Source organism: Rhinoraja longicauda, chromosome 11, assembly GCF_053455715.1.
Source record: "Rhinoraja longicauda isolate Sanriku21f chromosome 11, sRhiLon1.1, whole genome shotgun sequence".
In the NCBI taxonomy this organism is placed as follows: Eukaryota; Metazoa; Chordata; class Chondrichthyes; order Rajiformes; family Arhynchobatidae; genus Rhinoraja; species Rhinoraja longicauda.
Window position 1 is genome coordinate 40695851 of NC_135963.1, and position 20428 is coordinate 40716278.

Consider the following 20428-nt stretch of genomic DNA (forward strand, 5'->3'; position numbering starts at 1 on the left):
CGATCCCTTTGCCAGGGATCGACCTCGGAGCTCCAACCGTGGGTGCTTATGGACTTAACATCACAGACTCCGCCAGGTCTCTGGTCAGAAGCCGACTTCGGCAAGCGTGGGAGTTTCAATCGCCCCAACGCGGGAGTTTCGAGTGCCCAAAATGCAGGGGTTTCGATCGCCCCGACGTGGGGGCTTTGACCGCCAGTTGCTGGAGCTTCGATCATCCCGAAGGATGGTTCTACTGCCCCGACTGCGGGAGAATAAATAGACAATAGACAATAGACAATAGGTGCAGGAGTAGGCCATTCAGCCCTTCGAGCCAGCACCGCCATTCAATGCGATCATGGCGGAGGAAGAGGATTGGACTTTTGTGCCTTCCATCACAGTGAGGAGTGTGGGGAATCCACTATGGTGGGTGTTTATGTTAACTTTTATGTAGTTGTGTGTCTTGTTGCTTTTTTTTTGTACGGCTGTATGGTAATTCGCTTACAGTACGTGTGACAATAAAAGGCCGTTGAAACCTTTGAAACCTTTGAAGGGTCGCCACACTTCTGGCATCGACATAGTTACAAAAGATTGTAGTAGTCTTATCTTCTCTCAGCTACCCCCATAAGCCATGGACTGCACCTACTGGATTCAGACAGAATGGTCGACCCAGAAGAATAGCGGTGACCTTAAGTGACTGCAAAGGAGGCTGCAGCTGCTGTTTCTCCTGACATCCCGCTAAACCAAAGCGGTGGAATTCCAAAATCAAACCAGAAGATGCTCGTACATACCCTTCTATCTGAAATATGAACTCTGTTCCTCTCATCACAGGAGCTGCCTGACCTGCTGAGCATTCCTTGTGCAGGTTGCTGTAACGGTGTGATTCTGCTGCATTCAGTTACACTGGGCATCTCACAATCTCCCCAGCCTTCCTGCGCTCCAACTCTGCATGCTCATCAACAGCTGGAGCACCCTCTCATTCCCTCTGACTGCCAGACTCTTCTCATTTGCACATTCCACTTTGCCCAGCAACTCTAAGCCCGCTTGGCGGCAGAGTCTTCCACCACTCACTGAAGTTCCTATCCCCTGCCTTTTCCACCAAGAACGTCTGGCTTCCCAGACGAGCCCTCGGTCACCACTTCCAGCCTCCACCTCCCCCCGCTTGCTCTCGCCACTGTGATTAATGGAGAAGTCTGGAACATTTCACTGATGTTATAGTCCTTGACTAATGGTAAATGTTCACGCCGTGTTCTCCATTTCACTGCCTGATTGGTTCAAGTTACGAACTTGAAGCTTATGGGAATCTAATGATCCCCAGCTTTAGCACAAGAATGTGTGCCCTTATCTGTCCAAAGACTGCCACTGTTTCTTGCCCAGTGGCTTTCAATTTAGAAGAAGGTATGGTCAGAGTTTCTTGGCATCAATCAATCGGTGCAGTGCCCGTGAGGACTGAATGTGCTGGAGAGAGTCTTTGACAGGGAGTGTCAGAGTATCAAAGCTAAGAATGAATTGAGCCGTCAACAAGTTTGGATTTTCTCCTGGTGATAGCTAACAAGCCTGTTCTCAGTCAAGTTGTTAAATACATGATGGCTGAAGGAAGCCAAATTTTATTGAACATGAGACGTCCCATTGGGTCCCGTTGTTACTAAAGGTTCTCTGGGCGCACCACCGCCAGGCCCGGCAACCCTCCCCCAACTGCGCAGGCACGGCTGCCTGGCCCGGCAAGTGGGAGCGAACACGGAAGTATTCGACCAAAATGGCTTGTTGGGCCACTTAAAAAGAATGGAGGTGAAAATGTCAGCGAGGTTCTTGCAGAAAACTTATGTTTGGGGTTGCAAAAGGCAGGGAAAGATGCAGATTACATGGGGGAGTGAAAGATTAGATAGGAAAAATATTGTGAGGGAGATGGAATTAGCACCTTTGAAAATTAATGGATAACAGAACCATCATGTAATGTAGGCCAGGCTGTTGGAAGAAGGCAGAAATTTACTGCGGCTGCCAGGCCAATGAAACTCCCCCGGGGGCTGGGGCAGGCAAGGGGGGAGAGGAAAGGGGAGAGGGAGCCACTCACCCTGGTCCCGGGCGGCCATCGCGGCGGCCAGCAGCAGGAGTAACAGAACCATCATGTAATGTAGGCCAAGCTGTTGGAAGAAAGCAGAAATTTCTGAGGTCTTGGCCATCATTTTCCAATCCTCTCTGGCACCGTGCATGGTGTGGTAGGAGAGCGGGATTTCCCAACATTGCACCATTAAAGCAAAATGTTGAACAAGCCAGCTTAACATACACGATAGGAAAATTATTGGAAACATCTTTTGAGAAGGCACAGAATAAGAACAGTCAGTGTGCATTGGTTGAGGAGAGCACACAGTGGCACACCAGTTGAAACCCTGGTTCAATCCTGATAATGGGTGCTGTCTGTATGGTGTTTGTACATTCTCCCTGTGACCGCGTGGGTTTTCTACGGGTGCTCTGGTTTCCTCCCACGTTCCAAAGAAGTGTAGGTTAATTGGCTTCTGTAAATTGTCCCTAATGTGTAGGATAGAACTAGTGTGTGGGTGATTGCTGGTCAGTGTGGACTCGGTGGGCCAAAGGGCCTTTTCTACACTCAATTTCTGTATCTAACTAATCTAAACTAGGCAAAATAGTTATTCCCTCCAACACCGACGCAGAGTGGCAGCAGTTTGTAGTATAGGATGGAAGCAGCAAATAACCAAGGCTCCTTAGACAGCACCTTCCAAACCCATGATCTCCACCAGCTATAAGGACAAGTGCAGTAAAAGCATGGGGACCTCCCCACAAGGAAATTGCCCACCAAGCCACACACCATCCTAACTTGGAAATGTCACTGTTCCTTTAGAGTTTAGAGATTCAGCACAGGACAGGCCCTTTGGCCCACTGAGTCCACATCGACCTGAGATCCACAGAGTAGCACTATGCTACATACTAGGGGCAATATACAATTTTTAACCAAATGTGGACTCTTTGGAATGTGGGAGGAGACTGGAGCACCCGGTGAAAATCCATGTGGTCATGGCGAGAACTGTATTTATTCACAAAATGCTGGAGTAACTCAGCAGGTCAGGCAGCATCTCAGGAGAGAAGGAATGGGTGACGTTTCGGGTCGAGACCCTTCTTCAGACTGAATGAAATGTTAGCTCAACATTCGAAGCACACATTCCTTGACAAAAGACAAAATACAGCTGGCCAATAGCTTGGTGTAAAATCTTAGCTAGTTCTGCCAGGGAAGGAATCTGCTACCCTCACCTTGTCTGATCTGTACCTAACATCCGATCCACCAAAGATGATGATAATAATAATAATAATAATAATAATAATAATAATAATAATAATAATAATAATAATAATAATAATAATAATAATAATAATAATAATAATAATAATAATAATAATAATAATAACTAGACCAAGTGGACCAGTTGAGCCCAAACCTCTCCTCCCCCCCTCCCCTCACTCCTCAACCCCCCTTCTCCCTCACTCCCCCTTCACCCCTCCCTCCTCCCCTCCCCCTCCCCTCCTTTTAACCTTTAAAAAGTGAATAACTTAAAAAATATAACACCGATTTCAATAAAACTACTTGCATTATCACTAAAGTGACAATGGTGAGTAAGGTGGGCCTAAAATTGTCACGCTATCGTGTACCATTTTGGCTGAAGTTCAGTCACAAACAAGATAACAAACGAGAGTTTTAGTATATAGACTAGACCGAGTGGGCCCGTTGGGCCCGTCCTCGTAGGGTTTCCATTGTAACCGGGAGGATGGGAGGGAGGGAAGTGGGAGGGAGGGGGGGAGGGGAGGGTGGAGTGGAGGGGGGAGGGGAGGGGGAAGGAGGGGAGGGGGATGGGGAGGGAGAGGGGAGGGAGGGGGGTGGGGGGAGGGTCTATTTTACTTTAAAATAAACAGCGTTCTTTGTTGAAAAGGAAATAAACTTATCTATAGAGCATCAGCTTTTTTAAAATAAATAAAATCAAACTTAATGAAAATCACATTCCTCATTTTAAATAAATGTCTTTGTTATAAATGAAATCAAACAGCGGGAGAGGCGACGGCGACTACACCTCCCGGCGGTCAGCGCTGCTGGGACGGGAGGGAGGGAGGGATGAGGGAGGGAGGAGAGTGGGGAGGGAGGGGTACCTCCCCTTTTCCCAGTACTCTTCTTTCCCAAACCACCAAGCCCCCTGTTGTCCCCCTCCCCAGTCCCCATTCTCAGACCCCCCCATTCTCTCTCCCCCAGATACACTCTTACTCTCCCCCCCCCTTTCCCCAGCACACCCCTTTCCCCGTTGGGCCCGTCCTCGTAGGGTTTCCATTGTAACCGTGAGGCAGGGAGGGAGGGGGGAGGGAGGGAAGAGGGAGGTGTGGAGGGAGGAGGGGAGGGGGAGGGAGGGGGAGGGGGGAAGGGGGGGAGGTGGAGGGAGGGGGGAGGGAGAGGGGGAGGGGTGGGGGGAAGGGGTGAGGGTGGAAGGGGGAGGGAGGGGGACCTCCCCTTTTCCCAGTACCCCTCTTTCCCCGTTGTGCCCGTCCTCGTAAGGTTTCCATTGTAACCGGGAGGGGAGTGGGGGGGAGGGAAGGGAGGAGGGAGGTGTGGAGGGGGGAGGGGAGGGGGAGGGGGGAAGGGGCAAGGGGGAGGGAGAGGGGAGGGAGGGGGTAGGGAGGGGGGAAGGGGGGAGGGAGGGGGACCACCCGTTTTCCCAGTACCCCTCTTTCCCCGTTGGGCCCGTCGTCGTAGGGTTTCCATTGTAACCGGGAGGAGGGGAGGTAGGGAAGGGGGAGGGAGGGAGGAGGGAGGTGTGGAGGGAGGAGGGGAGGGGGAGGGAGGAGGGGAGGGGGAGGGAGGGGGAAGGGGGAGGAGGGAGAGGGGAGGGAGGGGGGTAGGGGGGAGGGAGGAGGGAGGTGTGGAGGGAGGAGGGGAGGGGGGAGGGGAGGGGGGAGGGAGAGGGGGAGGGGGAGGGAGGGAGCGTGTAAGGGGGAGGGAGGGGGACCTCCCCTTTTCCCAGTACCCCTCTTTCCCCGTTGGGCCCGTCCTCGTAGGGTTTCCATTGTAACCGGGAGGAGGGGAGGGAGGGAGGAGGGAGGTGTGGAGGGAGGAGGGGAGGGGGGAAGGGGGAGGGAGAGGGTTAGGGGGGAGGGGGAGGGGGGAGGGGAGGGGAGGGAGGGGGACCTCCCCTTTTCCCAGTACCCCTCTTTCCCCGTTGGGCCCGTCCCCGTAGGGTTTCCTTTGTAACCAGAAGGGGGGAGGGAGGGTGGAAGGAGGGGGGAGGGGGAGAGGGATGGAAGGGTGGAGGGAGGGGGGGAGGGATGGAGGGAAGGAGGGAGGGGGGGAGTTAGGGGAGGAGGGGTGAGGGAGGTGGGGAGGGAGTTGGGGAGGAGGGGGGGAGGGAGTGGGGATGGAGGTGGGAAGGAGTGGGGAGGAAGGGGTTGAGGGGGGAAGGGGGGGGAGGGAGGGAATAGGGGCCCCATGCTGATCTGTGTATGTTAAGTGACTTGCACAACTTTAAAAAACTGGCAGTTGCCTTTCGCAACAATGTTGCAACAATCTCACACAAGCATTGTGACGTCACAAGCTGAAGATGTAAATTTAAAACCGAGCTGATCTCTCATTGGTGCACGGGTGCCATTGTGACATCACGCGCTGAAGCCCCTTCAAGAAAAGGGTTAGAAAATGAAAATTAAACTTTAATATCTCTCTAGCTTTAAAAAGGTAGCTTCAATTTGAACGAAAGTACTTACAATAGTTGCCCATGTTAATGGTGAATATGGCGGTACAAAAATCGTAGCGCTTTGGTGTACCGTCAGGGAGGAGTAGGGTTTGTAAGTTATGGACAGAAACTCTTCGGAATCTTTGCGTACATACACATATACATCCATACATACGGAATGTTGGACCGCAGAGTTTTAGTAGTATACTAGAAAAGAGGGCCCGTTGGGCCCGTCCCCACACCCCCCCATTCTCTCCTCCCCCAGCCCCACTCTTACTCTCCAAGTGTGCCCGTTGGGGAGGGCCCGTTGGGCCCGTCCCCACACCCCCCATTCTCTCCTCCCCCAGCCCCACTCTTACTCTCCAAGTGTGCCCGTTTTTTTTTTTTTTCCTAATCAGATGTTTTGTTTTTTTTTCCTAATCAGATGTGCAGTACTTTGGTCAACGTGGGTTGTTTTTAAATGTGCTATACAAATAAAAGTGACTTGACTTGACTTGACTTGACTTGCAATAACAAAAAAGACTTCTTGGAAGCTTTTCGAAACAATGTAGCCGTCACAAGCTGAAAACTAAATCCTTGCTGAAAACTAAATCCTTTTCTGGAAACTTTTGGAAACAAATGTAGCCCCTTGAAGAAAAGGGTTAGAAATGAAAATTTAAACTTTAATATCTCTCTAGCTTTAAAAAGGTAGCTTCAATTTGAACGAAAGTACTTACAATAGTTGCCCAGGTTAATTGTGAATACGGCGGTACAAAAATCGTAGCGCTTTGGTGTACCGTCTTGGAGGAGTAGGGTTTGTAAGTTAAACTTCCGTACATACACACATACATCCCTACATACGAACGCAGAGTTTTAGTATTATACTAGAAAAGAGGGCCCGTTGGGCCCGTCCCCACACCCCCCATTCTCACTCCCCCAGCCCCACTCTACTCTCCAAGTGTGCCCGTTGGGCCCGGAAAAGAGGGCCCGTTGGGCCCGTCCCCACACCCCCCATTCTCTCCTCCCCAGCCCCACTCTTACTCTCCAAGTGTGCCCGTTGGGCCCGTCCTCCTGATCTGTGTATGTCAAGTGACCACTATAGCCTTCATTCTTTTTTTTTTCCCTAATCAGATGTTTGTTTGTTTTTTCCTAATCAGATGTGCAGTACTTTGGTCAACGTGGGTTGTTTTTAAATGTGCTATACAAATAAAACTGACTTGACTTGACTTGACTTGCAATAACAAAAAAGACTTCTTGGAAGCTTTTCGAAACAATGTAGCCGCCGTCACAAGCTGAAAACTAAATCCTTGCTGAAAACTAAATCCTTTTCTGGAAACTTTTGGAAACAAATGTAGCCCCTTGAAGAAAAGGGTTAGAAATGAAAAATTTAAACTTTAATATCTCTCTAGCTTTAAAAAGGTAGCTTCAATTTGAACGAAAGTACTTACAATAGTTGCCCAGGTTAATGGTGAATACGGCGGTACAAAAATCGTAGCGCTTTGGTGTACCGTCTAGGAGGAGTAGGGTTTGTAAGTAATCTTCCGTACATACACATATACATACATACATACGGAATGTTGGACCGCAGAGTTTTAGTATTATACTAGAAAAGAGGGCCCGTTGGGCCCGTCCCCACACCCCCCATTCTCTCCTCCCCCAGCCCCACTCTTACTCTCCAAGTGTGCCCGTTGGGGAGGGCCCGTTGGGCCCGTCCCCACACCCCCCATTCTCTCCTCCCCCAGCCCCACTCTTACTCTCCAAGATGTTTTGTTTTTTTTTCCTAATCAGATGTGCAGTACTTTGGTCAACGTGGGTTGTTTTTAAATGTGCTATACAAATAAAAGTGACTTGACTTGACTTGACTTGCAATAACAAAAAAGACTTCTTGGAAGCTTTTCGAAACAATGTAGCCGTCACAAGCTGAAAACTAAATCCTTGCTGAAAACTAAATGCTTTTCTGTAAACTTTTTGAAACAAATGTAGCCCCTTGAAGAAAAGGGTTAGAAATGAAAATTTAAACTTTGAAATGAAAATTTAAACTTTAATATCTCTCTAGCTTTAAAAAGGTAGCTTCAATTTGAACGAAAGTACTTACAATAGTTGCCCAGGTTAATGGTGAATACGGCGGTACAAAAATCGTAGCGCTTTGGTGTACCGTCTAGGAGGAGTAGGGTTTGTAAGTAATCTTCCGTACATACACATATACATACATACATACGGAATGTTGGACCGCAGAGTTTTAGTATTATATAGATATAGATAGATAGATAGATAGATAGATAGATAGATAATATATTCCTTTATTCGTCCCACACCGGGGAAATTTACAAATAGACATTAAGTGTTGGAGTAAGTCAGCGGGTCAGGATGCATCGCTGGAGGAGAGGAATAGACGACGTTTCAGGTCGAGACCTTGCTCCAGACTGAGCATCATATGCTGCCTGACCTGTTGCGTAACTCTAGCAGTTTCTGACTACCTTCAGTGTAAACCAGCATCTACAGTTCCCTCGTATACATCCGATCCACCACTGTGGTTGACTCACAAGCTTAGTTTAGTTTGGTTTGCTTCAGAGATGCACCGCAGAACAAGCCCTTCGGCCCACCGATTAGACCAGCGATCATCCCATGCACAAGTACTATCCTACACACTGGGGACAATTTACTATTTTGTCGCAGCCAATTAATTTACAAATCTGTACGTCTTAGGAATGTGGGAGGAAATCGGAGTACCCGGAGAAAACCCACGCAGGTCACGGGGAGAACATACAATTTCGATACAGGCAGCACCTGTAGTCAGGATCGAACAGCGCAGTAAGGCGCTGCGCCAATGTGCCGCCCTTCGCTGAAGTGACCGAGTGAGCAACTATGATCAGGAATAAACTGCGGAAGGACAATAAATGTCGGAAACTTCCACATCCGTATCTCAGGAACAAATAACCAATTAAATAAACCGTGTGCTGCATTCCTGATGAAACAAGCTACCAGTTCTTTCGTGAAGGCGGGTGGAGGGGTATTTTTACATTTGAATGGAACAGCTGGTATCCCTCACTCTAATCGGATACATTTCAGCCAGAAAGGGAGCCGAGGCAGTTCACAGCATGGAGTTGGAAATCAGCCTCTGGGTCAAGGCTACTCGCTGTGGTCAGTGCCCCCATGATGATTGTACCTCTGCTTCGGTGGGTCGGCTTAGCAACACCAGCTCCTGATGAGTGCTTGGAGTAGACCTATCAAACGACCACTTAAGCAGATAAAGTGGAAATGAGATAGAGAGGATATGAATAAAAGCTCTGTGCTGTGGATCAGCCCATTCATTAATGCAGAGTGAAAGTGAAGGTGGAACATAGGAAGGCCATTCGACTCCTCATGTCTTCTCCTACGTTCAATAATATCCAGGACAGTCTTCCACCTCAGAACCACTTCCTACATCCCAATATTCCATTTAATATCAAAGAGTCTCCTGGAAATCCTTTGCTTTCAGTGTGAAAATAAAATGTTCAGAAACTAACTAATACCCACAGGCTCTGGCTTCATCATAGAAATATTGCATGGTTTATCTTGCTGTAATGGGCAGCCCAGTGGCACAGCTGTAGAGTTGCTGCCTCACATCGCCAGAGATCTGGGTTAGATCCGGACTATGGGTGCTGTGTGTGTGGAGTTTGCACGTTCTCCCTGTGACTCTGAGGGTTTTCTCTGGGTGCTCCGGTTTCCTCACATCCCAAAGACATGCAGGTTCGTGGGCAATTTGCAAACTACGCCAAGTGTGTAGGGTGCAAATGTGGGATAACATTGAGCTACAAAATGGGTGATCGATGGTTGACATTGTCCCTGTGAGCTGAAGGGCCTATTTCCACGCTGTATCTCCAAACTAAATCTCTAAGTCTAAATGGTAGATACAAAATGCTGGAGCAACTCAGCGGGACAGGTAGCATCTCTGGAGAGAAGGAATGGGTGACATTTTGGGTCAAGACCCTTCTTCAGTCTTGTAGATGGAGTTAGAGACAAATTTGGCCGCATAGTTGTGAGTGTATAGGGAGTACAGAATGGACTGAAAATGAGAATCCTAATGGAGGTAAGTCATGCAACTAAGTCTCCTGGTACCAGCGACTTTATTTTAGTTTCGTTTATTTTGGTTTAGCTTATTGTCACAGTGAAAAGCTTTTGTTGTGAGCTAACAAGTCAGCGGAAAGACTGTTCATTATTATGATCGAGCCACCCACAAGTGTACAGATAAATGACAAAGGGAATATTGTTTAGTGCAAGATAAAGTCCAATAAAATCCGATTAAAATTAGTCCAAGGGTCTCCGATGAGGTAGATAGTAGCTCATGACTGCTCTCTGGTCGTTGGTAGGATGGTAGGTTCAAGTTGCCTGATAACAGCTGGAAGAAACTGTCCCTGAATCTGGAGGTGTGTATTTTCACACCTGTACCTCTTGCCTGATGGGAGAGGGGAGAAGAGGGAGTGACTGGGGTGAGACTCGTCCTTGATTATGCTGGTGGCCTTGCCGAGGCAGCGTAAAGTGTGGATGGAGTCATCCCTAGAGATCTTGATCCTGTTGATGTTGTGCTCAGAGCTTGGGGTGAATCTGCTCCCTCCTGAGTCACTGAGAGAGAAAATGGTACACATTCCACATTCAACAAGCCAAAGAAACTCCACAGAGAGGAATGTTCCAAAGAGATCTCTCCAAGGTTAATCGTGAGAACTGCCCCTCTGTTCTGAGCAATGTTCTGGGAGAGAAGTGTTAAGAACATTGCTTAACTGTGGTTGCTATGAACATGTGACAATAGACAATAGACAATAGGTGCAGGAGGAGGCCATTCAGCCCTTCGAGCCAGCACCGCCATTCAATGTGATCATGGCTGATCATTCTCAATCAGTACCCCGTTCCTGCCTTCTCCCCATACCCCCTGACTCCGCTATCCTTAAGAGCTCTATCCAGCTCTCTCTTGAATGCATTCAGAGAATTGGCCTCCACTGCCTTCTGAGGCAGAGAATTCCACAGATTCACAACTCTCTGACTGAAAAAGTTTTTCCTCATCTCAGTTCTAAATGGCCTACCCCTTATTCTTAAACTGTGGCTCCTTGTTCTGGACTCCCCCAACATTGGGAACATGTTTCCTGCCTCTAACGTGTCCAACCCCTTAATAATCTTATACGTTTCGATAAGATCTCCTCTCATCCTTCTAAATTCCAATGTATATAAGCCTAGTCGCTCCAGTCTTTCAACATATGATAGTCCCGCCATTCCAGGAATTAACCTAGTAAACCTACGCTGCACGCCCCCAATAGCAACAGTCTGACTTACAGAACTTGCACTGGCCCTTGTAACACTTCCACTTCCCAAGCAGTGCTGTGGGTGATCCCTCACAGTACAGACCACACACAGAGCAAATGGCTCCTTTCCAGCAGTCCCCCTTTCTTCACGTCTTGGAGAGGCTGGGGAGTGTTGGGGTTCACCCATGGACCAAGCACTTGCCCGATATGTGGAGATGAGAAGGGCTTTCGAGTGGGTGTTGAACTTTCACCTGCTTGACCTGGCCTGGAATGAGAGGTCAAAGATCATTCCCATGGTAGGTGCCTCCAGTCTAATTGCCAAGTCCCACCGATCAAATCTCCTCCTCATACAGTGCATTCAGAAAGTATTCAGACCCCTTCACTTTTTCCACATTATGTTACATTACAGCCTTATTTTAAAATGGATTAAATTATTTTTTTATCATCAATCTACACACAATACCCCATAATAAAAAAGCAAAAACAGGTGTTTAGAAATTTTTGCAATGTAATTAAAAAGAAATAACTTAAATATCACATTTACATTAGTAATCAGATCCTTTACTCAGTACTTTGTTGAGGCTCCTTTGGCAGCGATTACACCCTCAGGTCTTCTTGGGGATGACGCTACAAGCTTGGCACACCTGCATTTGGGAAATTTCTCCCATTCTTCTCTGCAGATTCTCTCAAGTTCTGTCAGGTTGGATGGGGAGCGTCGATGCACAGCTATTTTCAGGTCCCTCCAGAGATGTTCGATCGAGTTCAAATCCGGGCTCTGGCTGGGCCACTCAAGGACATTCACAGACTTGTCACGAAGCCACTCCTGCGTTGTCTTGGCTGTGTGCTTAGGGTCGTTGCCCTGTTGAAAGGTGAACCACAGCCCCAGTCTGAGGTCCAGAACGCTCTAGAACAGGTTTTCATCAAGGATCTCTCTGTACTTTGCTCCACTCATCTTTCCCTCGATCCTGACTAGTCTCCCAGTTCTTGCTGCTGAAAAACATCCCCGTAGCATGTTGCTGCCACCACCATGCTTCACCGTAGGTATGGTATTGGCCAGGTGAAGAGTGTTGCCGCTTGGCATTCAGGCCAAAGAGTTCAATCTTGGTTTCATCAGACCAGAGAATCTTGTTTCTCATGGTCTGAGTCCTTTAGGTGCCTTTGGGCAAACTCCAAGCGGGCTGTCATGTGCCTTTTACTGAGGAGTGGCTTCCGTCTGGCCACTCTACCATAAAGGTCTGATTGGTGGAGTGCTGCAGATATAGTCGTCCTTCTGGAAGGTTCTCCCATCTTCACAGAGGAACTCTGGAGCTCTGTCAGAGTGACCATCGGATTCTTGGTCACCTCCTTGACCAAGGCCCCTCTTCCCCAATTGCTCAGTTTGGCCTGGCGGCCAGCTCTATGAAGAGTCCTGGTGGTTCCAAAGTTCTTCTATTTAAGAATGACAGAGGCCACTGTGCTCTTCAGGACCTGCAATGCTGCAGAATTTGTTTAATACCCTTCCCCAGATCGGTGTCTTGACACAATCCTGTCTCGGAGGTCTACGGACAATTCCTTCATCTTCATGGCTTGGTTTTTGCTCTGACATGCACTGTCAACTGTGGGATCTTATATAGACAGGTGTGTGCCTTTCCAAATCATGTCCAATCAGTTTAATTTACCACTGGTGGACTGCAATCAAGTTGTAGAAACATCTCAAGGATAATCAATGGAAACAGGATGAACCTAAGCTCAATTTTGAGTGTCATAGCAAAGGGTCTGAATACATATGTAAATGTGATATTTCAGTTATTTCTTTTTAATTACTTTGCAAAAATTTCTAATTCCGGGGTATTTAGTGTAGATTGCTGAGTTAAAAAAAAGAATTTAATCCATTTTAAAATAAGGCTGCAACGTAACAAAAAGTGAAGGGGTGTGCATACTTTCTGAATGCACTGTTTGGCCCAGAGTGGGGAGGGCCAGTGGTTAGTGAGCGGCCTAATTGCAAATAGTTACAGCAGCGCAGTTCACAATCCTCTTCCCAATTGTTGATGTCGGCCTTACATATACGTATGCTGTCCCTATCCAAGGAGTATGTGATCTTTATTCTGCATCAACCCCGTGCTGTCCTTGCTATGTGAGTGTTGCCTGGGAAAGTGCTTTACTCTGTACCTACATCTGCCCTGTGCTATATCAAACCGCTGACTTGGGAGTGTGTAATTGGACTTTGAGATAGATTGAATCAATTTATCACTGCGCCTGCTCTTTGTGTGTTTAATGGAGGGCCCTCTCCATTCACCCATTCTGTTGTGAACATGCTGCACTCATATCCGCCCGCACACACCGCTCACCCCCTCACCAGCATTCTACAGCATTTGTATGCAGTGCCTTCATCCCCTTGTCATTGGCAGTGTCCCAACATATTTGTACATTAATCTCTGCCCCAGTCTTGTCCAGGAGTAGTTGCATTCACCTGACTCCTGGTTTTGCTAACTGGTATCTATAGACAGCTCACTCTAAGCTAGAGCCAAGTTTTTCCCAGGAAACCATCATCCGCTCGTCTCCTTCAGCCACCATGTCTGTACTGACTTTTGGTGCCACCTGCACTAATCCATTTGCTCACTTAGCTCCATATTCTTCTAATACCTTGGCATAGTACCTTTTTAAATGCCTCTTAAACACATCTGATTCATCAACCTCCTCTGGCAGAGAAATTGCCGATCTTAATGACTCTCTGAGGAAAAGAGACCTCTTTTACCCTTCAGATCCCTTTTAAAATCACTTCCTTTCACCTTAAGCCAATGCCCTCCTGTTCTTGATAACCCTACCATAGAATAAAAGATTCAGATGACCCACCCAATCAGCACCTCATCCAGTTTATTAAAATAATTGGCCAGAGCTCAAGAGATTCGAGAAGAATTATTTTTGTTGCAGCAAGGTGTTACCTTGCCATTAGTTATGCAGCTGTCTCTGAGAAGATGGGCCGAACAGCCTCCATCCCCGGGTCACAGGAGGGAAAATGGGAATTATATATATATTTGTAAACAGAGAACTCGCAAGATAAAGGAAGAATCGTTCTTGACAAGCTATCTGTCTCCTGCTGTACAGTTGAAACACAAGTGGGTCGCGGAACTTGTCAGTCAGCCCCTTGTTTGTGAAGGAAGCTGATTAACGACAGTTCTCCTCTCTCTGAGCGTTGACCGATGGCGTATTGGCCCGCTCTTTATTGTCAAGTGGCCAGCTCCCTCTCCTGATCAAAGGCTAGGAAGGGAAACACAGATGAGGAAGCCAGTCACACGGTGCCTGTCCTTTGATCACAGGCAGCCAAGTGGGAGCACCTCCCCAGTGACCACCAGCTGGCAAATGTAATGAAAATAAATGAATGGGGAATCCCCACCTCTTCACCCGCACGTGTCATTTATTTCATTTCAGCCAATTTCAGCTTCTTTTAGTTTAGTTTAGAGATACCGTGCGGAAACAGGTCCTTCGGCCCACCGAGTCTGCGCCAACCGGCAAACCTTGTACAGTAGCACCATCCTACACACTAGGGACAATTGACTATTTTTTTACCCAAGCCAATTAACCGACAAATCTGTACGTCTGTGGAGTGTGAGAGGAAACCGGAGCACCGAGGAGAAAACCACTGACGTGGTCACGGGGAGAACGTAAAAACTCCGTGCAGACAGTACCCATGGTCAGGATCAAACCCAGGTCTCTGGTGCTGTAAGGCAACAACTCCACCACTGTGCCGCCCCTGACTGCAATTGGAATTTACGGGAATTTGCTTAGAATTGCAGATTTTCTTTGTGTGAAGTGCTGGGTTGAAATGGAGTCACACATAAAATTCAAAGAGGCATCCCGGGTTGCCTTTGTTCAGCACTCCTGTGGTTGAAGCCACAGGCTGTGGGGTCAAGTTCCACGCTCCATCCCTGTCCACAGATTCCATGCTGACATTGGCTCTCCCTACTGCCAGTGTTGTGCTGCATGGCCCTGGGGAGACATTAATCTGAGGGCTCTTTCCCTCAGCAGGTACGTGTTAAAGATCCCGTGCTGTTAACTGAAGGCGAGCAATAATCTTTCCAGATCCCCGCTCCTCACCCAACCATGCTCTGCACGGCAGTCCCAAAGGTTGCTGCTGACGGAATCATGATCTGTGTAACATGACTACAGTTTTCATGTGCCCAACAGAGGCGATTCAGCTGTGGATACCTCTCACCAAAACCTCAATCTTAAGAGCTGCCAAAGAAACTGGAGGAATAGGAAACAAAGTAAAAACTCAGAGGAAAGTGGAGAGTGAAGCTTACCGATAAAGACTGTGTGCCAGGCGCTTGGTCAAATGTCACAAGAAAAGGGCAGCACAGTGGCACAGCTGGTAGAGTTGCTGCCTCTCAGTGCCAGAGACCCTGGTTTGATCCTGACCTCGGATGCTGTCTGTATGGAGTTTGCACGTTTTCCATGTGACCTGGTGGGTTCCTCTGGGTGCTCTGGTTTCATCCCATGTCCCAAAGATGTAAGGGTTTGCAGGTTAATTGGCCACTGTAAATTGCTCCTAGTGTGTCCACAGTGGTTGCGAAAATGGGATAACATAGAACTAGTGTGAATGGGTGATTGATGGACTAACAATCCATAGACCCGAGTTCAAGTCTGAAGTAGGATCCCAACTGTAAACATCACCCACCCTTCTTCTCCAGAGATACTGCCAGACCCGCTGAGTTACTCCAGCACTTTGTGTCTATCTGCAATTCCTTGTTTCCACACTTTAAAGGTATCTCCCTAGTTGCAGAGATCTGCCGAGATTGGTAAAGACAAAACCCTTTCTAAATTGTGGAATCCAAATGCCTGCTCGTACAAATTCGGGGGGGGGGGATCGTTACATAATCTCTCTGTCACGGCAATCTGACAACAGCAAGCTCTGGCTGAAGTGTTACGTACTGGGCTGCATCTTCTGGTATCATTAAACTGACACAAATGTCAGATAACTGCCCTCCCGCACAGCTGATAACAGCCCAATGAAAGGGTTGGTTGAGATAAACAATTTGTCTTCTGCTCTTAATCTCAAGCATAAGTGATGACTTGGTTACTGTCCACAGAATCACTTTCCAGTATATGATTCCTTCTGGATAAATCTTCCACGCATGGACCTGCTAAACTCCTCGATCAGACTCCAACCTGTAACTTGCTCCCAGGCATCTGTTATTTTCTGTTTAAACCACTGAACCCCTGAATTACATCCCAGTCTGTAACTCGTTCTGTATATAAACCAATGAACCTCTGATGGATTTTGGTTGATAACGCACTCCCAGGATCTGTTACTCTATATATACACACACCCTGAAGCTCAATTAGATTCCAGTCTGCAACTCACTCCTCGGTATTTGTTATTCTATATATATACGTCCAAACCCTTCAATTAGATTCTAACCTGTAATTTGAACCCCGGTATCTGTTATTCTGTATATAAACCCTGAATCCCTGTGAGATTCCAGTCTGCAACTCGCTCCCAGGATCTGTATATAAACCATCAAACCCTTTGATTAGATCACAGCATTTAACTCAATGGCAGGGACTTGATATTCAGTCTGTGAACCAACTCGTCAAAAGGCCTCATCTATGCTAGTCCCATACGCTTGCGTCTGGCCCATATCCATTAAAAAAATCCCCATCCATGTTCCTGACCCTCAGGCTTCTATTATAATTTTCGCCTCTCGCATTAAACCGATGCCCTTTAATTCTTAGTGTGTAGGAAAGATCTGCAGATGCTGGTTTAAAACAGAGATAGACACAAAAAACACTGGTGTAACTCAGCGGGTCAGGCAGCATCTCTGGAGAGAAGGAATGGGTGACCCAGTCTGAAGAAGGGTCTCGACCTGAAACGTCATTCATTCCTGCTCTCCAGAGACGCTGCCTGTCCCGCTGAGTTACACCAGCGTTTTTTTGTGTCTATCTTCCCTTTAATTCTTAATTCCCCTAACCTGTGAAAGACTCTGATCATTCACATCTGTTCCCCTCGTTAGGTCAGCCGCCAGAGATCCAATATCGACTGGCTCATGGGTGGGTTAGGCAGGCTAGGACTATATTCCTTGGAGTGCAGGATGCTGAGGGGTGATCTTATAGAGATGCATAAAATAACAAGTTTCTACACATGATATTTCAGGACCCAGGAAAATAGCAGACACACTTCAGATAGCAGTTCGAAAGCTTACATAATGCTTGTAAATCTTGTTTTTTTACTAGTCATTATTTATTGAAATTACTGGTCATAAAAATGTGGAACTTGGTTTGTACTGGTAGAGATTGTACAGGGCAGAGATTATTTTTCTGCTCGGTAGACCCATGAGCCTAATACAGTATGCCCAGATGCTGGTTAATACACAAAAAGACTCAAAGTGCTGGAATAACTCAGCAGGTCAGGCAGCATCTCTGGAGAACATGGATAGGTGGCGTTTTGGGTTGGGACCCTGCTTCAGTCTGTTCCATGTTTTCCAGAGATGCTGCCTGACCTGCAGAGTTATTCCAGCTCTTGTGATCTTGTAAGGTTTCTCTGCACGCTTTCCAGCTCAATAGCATCTGTCCTACAGCAGGAGAACCAAAATACAATGCTGTAAGTGCGGCTACACCAACATCTTCTCCAACTGTAACATCGCGTCCCAACTTCTGATTGATGAAGGCCATTGTGCCAAGAGCCTTCTTCACCATCCTATATACCTGCGACGCCACTTTCAGGGAACTGTGTACTTCTATTTTGAGATCCCTTTGCTCTCCAACATTCCTCAGGGCACATTTCCGTTGACTGTTAAGGTCCTGTCCTGATATAACTTCCTAAAATGCAAAACCTCACATTTGCCATTCTTCATCCCACCTGCCCAGCTGATCAAGATCCCACTGTGACTCGACAACCATCTTCACTTTCTATGATAACACTTCATATATATACAGCCGGAAACAGGCCTTTTCAGCCCTCCAAGTCCGTGCCGCCCAGCGATCCCCGCACATTAACACTATCCTACACACACTAGGGACAATTTTTACATTTTACCCAGCCAATTAACCTACATTAACCTACATACCTGTACGTCTTTGGAGTGTGGGAGGAAACCGAAGATCTCGCACCCGTAGTCAGGATCGAACCTGAGTCTCCGGCGCTGCATTCGCTGTAAAGCAGCAACTCTACCGCTGCGCTACCGTTTTTAGTCACCAGTGTTGAGGGTCAGGGTGGAGGAAATGTCATGACCAATTCTAACCGAAAGAAGTCTGCCGGGCAGGTAGCCCAGAAGCCAATTGCAGATGGAAGCCCCAAGGTCAAGGTTTAGAGGTTTACAGTTGGGCCCAAACCTCTCCTGCATTGGTCCAACATCCTATCATCCCCCCCTTCCATCTCCCCCTTCCCCCTCCCACCCCCCCTCCCCTCCCCCTCCCCCTCTCCCCTTCCCCTCCCTGCCCACTCCACCCCCCTTATCCCTCCTCCCCGCCCACTCCATCCCCCTCAACCCTCTTTATCCTCCCATCCTCCTCCTCCCTCCTCCCCTTCCTCCATCCCTCCTCCCCTTCCTTCATCCCCTCCCTCCTCCTCCACCCTCTCCCTTCCCTCCTCTCCCCGCCCACTCCATCCCCCTCAACCCCCCCGTATCCTCCCTCCTCCCCCTCCCTCCCTCCCTCCTCCCCCTTCCTCCACCCCTCAACCCTCCTTATCCTCCCACTCCCTCCCTCCTCCCCCTCCCCTCCCCCCTTCCCCCTCCCTCCTTCCCCCTCCCTCCTCCCTCCTTCCCCCTCCCTTCACAGCATGGTTTGGAAACAGTTCTATCCAAAATCACAAGAAATTATGGAGAATTGTGGACGCAGCCCAGACTATCTTGCAAACCTCCCTTCCATCGACTCCATTAACTCCATTTACACTTCACACCATCTCAGCAAGGTCACCAGCATAATCAAGAACCAGTCTCACCTCGGTCACTCCCTCTTCTCCCTCTCCCATCAGGCAGGAGGTACAGAAGTGTGAAAATGCACACGTCCAAATTCGGGAACAGTTTTGTTCCCAGCTGATATCAGACAACTGAACCATCCTATTAACAACTAGAGAGCAGTCCTGAGCTACTATCTACATCTTTAATCGGACTTTACTGGACTTTATCTTACACTGAAAGTCATTCCCTTTATCGTGTAGGTGTACATTGCGGATTGTAGTCATGTATAGTCTTTCCACTGACTGGTTAGCACACAACAAAAGCCTTTCACTATCCCTCGGTACACGTGACAATAAAGTAAAATAAAGTCAACTAAGCTAAAAGAAGTGCTGAAGTCAATGAATAATCAACAAAACACATTAGAATCGTACACCTCTGCAAATACAGCAAACCCTTCATCTGCCTCAATTGTGCAGAATATCCTCTGCCCATTGCTGGAACGGAACACACATCGGACTGCCGCTTTAAGCTTCTCATCCCATTTACTTTGGCTGCAAGGATGCGGGCCCTGGGCGAGGGTGATTGGCAGAGGCAGCTGATACGTTTGCTGGATGTCTCCTACCCAGCCTTCGTCACCGTCGTGGTGAGGGAGAAAGTCCTGACGTGGCTGACAATGCTGGCCGCTTGCACTTCTGCTGCTGGCTGGCAGCAACAAAATAGAAAGACCAGCCTGCTTCCTAACGGCTCCCTCCACGCGCCTGGTTAGCTGGATAATTGGTAGACTGCTCGCACAGAGCGCCAGACGAATTCCTCAGTTTCTCTTCAGCAGGAGCAAGAGGCCCTTCAGCCGTCGTGTAAACTCCAATCCTTGCCCTGTGGAAAGCCACCAAGGCTCAAGCGAGTTTTATTGCCATACTAGACCAAGTGGACCCGTTGGGCCCAAACCTCTCCTGCATTGGTGCAGCACCCTGTCCTCCCCCCTTCCCCCAACCCCCCCTCCCTTCTCCCCCACCTCCCCCTCCCTCCCTCCTCCCCATCCCTCCTTTCAAACTTAAAAATGTGAATAACTTAAAAAATATAACACCGATTTCAATAAAACTACTTGCATTATCACTAAAGTGACAATGGTTGAGTAAGGTGGGCCTAAAATTGTGGCGCTATCATGTACCGTTTTGGCTGAAGTTCAGTCACAAACAAGATAACAAACGAGAGTTTTAGTATATAGATGTCCACAAATGGAACAATGAAATACTTACACAACAGATACTGTATGTAAACATGGTAATCTGTAAGCACCATAATAATTTTTTTAAAAAAAATATGTATATATAGTTCTCATATAAAGTCTGATCTGAGTGGATAACATGCCAACAAAAAATTTCACTGTCTCTCCATGCACATGACAATAATAAACCAATACCAATATCAATACCAATGTTGCCCCCAACTCAACCTTTTTACTGCATCGCCCAAGTCCCTGATATTCTAATTAATCCATTCCACGGCATCGTGAACAATGGCTCAGTGTTCTCACCTCTCCGGTGAAATATTCCAAGGATTTGCAGCCTCTGGGAGAAGAAATTCCTCCTTATCTCAATCTTAAATG